Here is a 5,624-nt window from a genome sequence, read left to right on the forward strand (position 1 = left end):
GATACACGCTACTTTAACAGATTTACAAAGAAAAACAGCTTCCTCTGCGCTGATGGCAGTACCTTCCTCCTCTCAGGCCCTTAGATTTTCCAAGTGTGTTAGAAAGAGTTAATTAAAACAAACAAGCTTTAGTCCAACCTCTAAGGTCGACTAAATCCTGATCTTGTGCTTTAGGATGTAGAGGGCTCTTTGAAGACAATCAACATACCATTCGGTCCTTGTTCAAGATGCATTCCTTTAACCTCATTCTACCTTAAATAAATGTTTCGCCTTAGCAACCGGGGATAGATTTCGCCCTCTAGCGGAACCCAAGTGGCCCGGGAACCCACCATGAGTAAGAACTACAACGCCCAGTGTGCTCCGGGAAGGGGCTGCCTCTTCCTCATTGGCCAAGGGTGGGTGACGTTAAGTGTTTTGGCCCAACGGTCACATGTTTCCTTTGTTGTGAGCAGTGGCAAAGACTGGTGGCTCCAGGAGACGCCGGCGCACCAGGGACCGCGGGGTCGCCGCTTGTGCAGCTTCCAACCTGCGCCGAGAGGTACCGGGGTGACCGCTCCAGGCAGCCCGCAGCCGCGGTGCTGACTCCCAGCACCTGCTGGAGGGAGGCGATGCCCCCGGCAGCCAGAAACCCGGCACGGCCTCGGGCGTGGGGACCGGGCGGGGGACGAGCTTCGCGGAGGCGATGCACTTCGGACGGAAGCGTCCGGAGTGCTGCGGCCTCGGATCTGGAGTTTCCGTTGGGGTGAGGGCGACCGTGAGTGCTGTCGCCGAGCACGGAGAGGATCGGGGTGCTGGGGCCACAGCCTCTCGCCGCGCGGTTGCGAAACCTGCTAGGCGTGGTCACCTGACCGTTACCCGCCCCCGCTGGGCCTTTGTTTACCCGGAGCGCGGCTGCGGGCCGTCCCGGGGGAGCCCCCGCCCGCTCGCCGGCTTCCTTCTGCGCCGGGCTCTGCTTCTTAATTTAGTTCTCAATGTTCCCGCCCCCAAGTCCCGGACACCCGAGGCGAAGACCGTTCGGGCGGCCCGTAGTGGGCGCGCTGCAGGCGGGACCCGGCGGCGAGTGCCGAGTTTTTATTGGTGGGGACTGGTGGCTGGGTGGCCCGTGCAGCTCAGTCCCGCCCTGGCTTGAAGGTGACCTGGAGGACGCGGGGGGCCGCGGGAGGGGGGGCCAGCAGCGGGGGCGTGCCCCGGGGGAGGCCAGGGCGAACCCCGAGCGGACGGGCTTCGGACACAAAGTGACCCGGACAGCGGGGCGACGTGCGCTGCTGCCAACTTGTTCTTGCCTGATCTGCGCAGGCTTAGGTAGTAAAGGATGAACCAACCACAAGGCCACATTTGGGGAAGCCTCCGCGTCAACTCTAGCGGATTTTAATGATTACTTTTGTTCTAAACGGCGTGCTAGTGTTGCAGACGACACCCGGCAAGTCCACCAGCTGGTTGATTGATAAGGGTTTGGATTTTCGTATCTTTATTAGGATTTAAAGTCTACCCCTTGCCACTTATGATTAAAAAGATGGCTTTTACCTAAAAAAAAAAAAAAAAAATAGCGTGAAGTTACTCGCCTACAAGTTAAAGTTTTTTGTTTTTGTTGTTTTTTTTTTTTAGTGCGCTTTCTTAGTTTTTCCTGTTTGGGGCTTTTTGTTTGTTTGTTTGCCAGCACATATACTTTTGTGTATTAATCTTCCTGGTAGTTCAGAAGTTTCTGAGAAGTGAGTTGAAGGCGTATTTTGAAAAACTAAATTAAGATCACTGAAAGGCCGGTCATTTTCAGCAGAAGGTATTAAAGCTGGTTTTCCCAAGCCTTTAAGCTTATGGGGCTCTTAGGTACTGTCGTTTTTATAGCTGAAAAGAAAGGCGCTTCAATGAAGCAGGTCTTTCTGGTTATACATACTTTTTTCCTCATTAAAAAAAATCTTACTTTTCATTTTACATACTAACACCAGTTCCCCCTCCTTCCTCTTCTCCCTCCCCTTTCCCCACCCCCTCTCACCTCCTCTTTTCCCAACTCCCATCCATTTCTCAGAGCAGGTAAGGCTTTCTTTGGGGAGTCAACAAGGTCTGGCATACTAACTTGAGGCTGGACCAAGCACCTCCCCCCATATCAAGGCTGAGCAAGGTAGCTCACCATAGGGAATGGGCTCCAAAAGCAGTTCATGCACCTGGGATAGGTCCTGGTGCCACTACCAACCCCCCCCCCCAAACAGATCATCTCTTTCTCTTTTTTTTTTTTGTATTTTTTTTCTAAATATTGATTTACTTATTATGTATACAATGTTCTTCCTGCATGTGTGCCTGCAGGCCAAAAGAGGCCACCAGAACTCATTACAGATGGTTGTGCCCCACCATGTGTTTGCTGGGAATTGAACTCAGGACCTCTGGAAGAGCTGCCAGTGCTCTTACCTCTGAACCATCTTGATAGCCCCAAACCTTACAGTTTCTTCGTATTTTTTTAAAAAATTTATTTTATTTTTTTCGAGACAGGATTTCTCTGTAGCGTTGGAGCCTGCCCTGGAACTCGCGCTGCCTACCAGGCTGACCTCAAATTCACGGAGATTCACCTGTCTCTGCCTCCTGAGTGCCGAGATTAAAGGCATGCGCCACCACCACTGGGCTGGTTATACATTAATAGATTTTTTTTAAAGATGTGTTTATTTTGTGTATGAGTGTTTTACCTTCTTGTAGCCACCACCTGTGTTCAGTGCCAAAGAAGGCCAGAAGAGGGTGTCAGATCTAGCAGTGGAGTTACAGAGATGGCTCAGGCTGTCATCTGCCTTGTGGGTGCAGAGAACCAAGAACCAAACCTGGATTATCTGCAAGAGCAGCAAGTGCTCTTAACTGATGAACCTTAGCCCAAGCCCCACTTAATATTAAAAACTCAAGTAGTGGTGACTATATCAGAATAAGCAGCTGTCTGGCCAGAGCACATAATCACTAGTGTACCAAGGATATTTAATAGACCTTAATACATACAAATGCTATCCACTATACCTTAATAAAAACTACCATTTGGTAAGTTATGTTTCTTTATATAAAGCCTGCGACTTAGTCTCTAAACAGGAAGTAGAAAATAATATTCTAAGAGTTATCAGTTCTGTCTTACTGGCTTTGGTCCAAGTTGCTAAAACCTTAATGCTTTTTCAGTGTGCTTTTTAACTTCCTTGTTTTCCTGCCATTAAGATTCAAAGGTCAACCCTTTCAAAAATAAATACTTAGCAAATATATTGCAGCATTTATTCTTGTATGTACTTCTACTCTTATCTTGAAATTTTAAGACAACTCTTTCATCAAATACATAGAATGGACTCTGTAATGAAAAATGTCAGTAAAAGTTTTCACAAGCATTCATACAGAAAACATGATTTCATTTCTGTTGATGGCTGTAACAATAACACTAGACAGTTAGATGTTTAAATATCTCTCTGTTCTTCATGCTGTAAAACCCCTGAAAACTCAACAAAGTAAGTCCCTTACGGATAGTTCTAGCTATTTAGGAGGCTGAGGCAAGAAGGTTGCTCAGTAGACCTAGGAGTTCAAGACCAGCTTGGGCAACATAGGCGTTGGGGGTCTCGGGGTAATAACAAAATAGCTTATTAACTTCAGAAATTGTAATTTCTTTATCACACCCTCCCCACTCCCTTCTGAGACTGAGGATTAAACTCAGGACCAGCTAACATGCTAGCCTCGGAGTCCTCGCTAGATGACCTAAAACATTCTAAGAGATACATGCAGGAGAGTCTAGAGTTTGTGACAAACCTAGAATACACAAGGAGACCCTGTCTCAAAACAAAGTGATTAGATTTTGTTGGAGTTTCTGAAATTATTTCTGAGTAATTTGTACGTTACTAAGTTAAAAGCCATTGACTGAGTGTTCTTGTATATTAAAAGGTCATTTAAGATCCTAGGTAATACCATAGCTGGTTTAGTTGTAATATGCCAAAACTGATTTTGTTGACAAGAAAAATAACTGTCAAAATTCTGTTTCTCCCTCTCACTCACAACAGGATCTTGTTTTATAACTATGTAATTCATCATAGCCTCTGATTCACAGTGGTCCTCCTACCTCAGCTTCAAGAGTGCTGGGATTACAAATCTTAACTCTCTGGCTTTGCGAGGCCTTTGATTTTTAAATACAAATGCAGTAAGTACTGGAGGCACGATTGACAAAATGGCATCGTCTCTTTGTCAGGCCTCGTGAGGAGCACAGGTTAGGCAAAGCTTTTTAGACAGTGACTACACATGAAATTTATATATATTTGTAAAATTTATATTTTTACGTAAGTTTTACACACGCTTGTGAAATTGAGATACTTGGTTTAGCATGTACTTTGTAAAGGATTTAGTCTGTTGTAAGCATTGCTGACATCCTTTTGCATTGCCACTAGCTCTTTAAAGATAACTCTCTTCCCTTTCTGGTTTCTGCTTTAGCCATGGTTTAGTTTGAGAAAATGTAATGTGGAAGTTGATGGCATGGGTGGTTGGCAGATGGTAGGGACTGCACTATAGAAAACCATAGCTTTCTTGTTCTCTGGTCTTTGGAAGGCCTTAGTTGGGCCATATTGTCTGTCTGTAACCTCTTTGTAGAGGATTCTTTTAAGGGACAACAAAGCTGTTGTGTTGCCGTCCTGTAAATCACACCTTGTACCCCAGATCCGTACCTTGCCCTTTACTGGTTAGGATTGCCAAACTGGGCATTGTGGCACCTTTAATCCCAAAGAGGTAGGCAGATCTTTGTAAATTTTAGGCCAGCCTGGGCTACATACATACCCCATCTCACACAACAACAAAAATACCAATTTTAAAAAAGAAAAAAGCTTAAGTAGTACCTAAAAGTCCTGCAGAAAATGCTGGAATGGGTTGTTTCCTACTTGACATGGTATAATTCTGCACCAGATGAATCATGAGAAACGCTGTTCCAACTTGTGCTTGAGTTCTAGAGAAATGCTGAGAATGTGGATCCCTGTTAGTGTTGGAGTCCTTGTTTGATTCTGGTGTTAGCCAAGTTGAATTTGAATCTAGGGTTTGCTGCCCTGGGGTCAGACACAAATAGGCCTCTTTCATTGACTTTGGGCCTTACTAGCTTCTGGAAAAGAATACTTAGGTAGTAACCTTCCGCTAGCTTGGCCAAGATGCAATGCTCTTTTATCAAGTGCACATACATGAAAGTATGTGCATAATGAAAGTAGGTAAACACACGATAGTATTCTTGTCCTAATCATAGGTTAGTCTGGGTATAAAGATGTGGTTGTTTGTTTCTTTATTTAATACTTATTTATTTTGGGTTTTCAAGACAAGGTTTCTCTGTAACAGTTCTAGCCATCTTGGAACTAGCTCTTGTAGACCAGGCTGGTCTCAAACTCACAGAGATCCACCTGCCTCTGCCTCCCAGGTGCTGGTATTAAAGGCATGTGCCACCGCCACCAGCTGGTTGTATTTTTAAGTTGGTTATTTATATTTGATTTTGGTATCAAATTTGCCTAAACTTAATAATGTACAAGTTCTTGTTATGAATGACTGGATCAGAAACCAGAATCAACCACTGGTATTTAAATACATAGTTGCTATTCTGTGCACAGCTCTAAATCCTAGTAGTTTGTCTTAAGCATTCTTCTCCATCTCTTTTTTTT

The 5,624-nt window shown here is 45.0% G+C and overlaps 1 protein-coding gene across 2 annotated transcripts in view; it reads left to right on the forward strand.

Annotated features, from left to right (window-relative positions):
* Window positions 1-421: 421 nt before the first annotated feature.
* The window catches only part of Klhl24 (kelch like family member 24), a 31,514-nt gene continuing 26,311 nt past the window's right edge, over window positions 422-5,624 (forward strand). The window contains exon 1 of one of the 2 annotated variants that reach the window (XM_005368931.2): window positions 422-538. The gene's annotated coding sequence lies outside the window, so the exon portion shown is untranslated. Of the gene's footprint in view, window positions 576-5,624 lie in introns of both variants that reach the window. The other variant, XM_013354403.1, reaches the window with a different exon arrangement.

The sequence above is a fragment of the Microtus ochrogaster genome, unplaced genomic scaffold (assembly GCF_000317375.1).
Source record: "Microtus ochrogaster isolate Prairie Vole_2 unplaced genomic scaffold, MicOch1.0 UNK43, whole genome shotgun sequence".
NCBI classification, from domain to species: Eukaryota; Metazoa; Chordata; class Mammalia; order Rodentia; family Cricetidae; genus Microtus; species Microtus ochrogaster.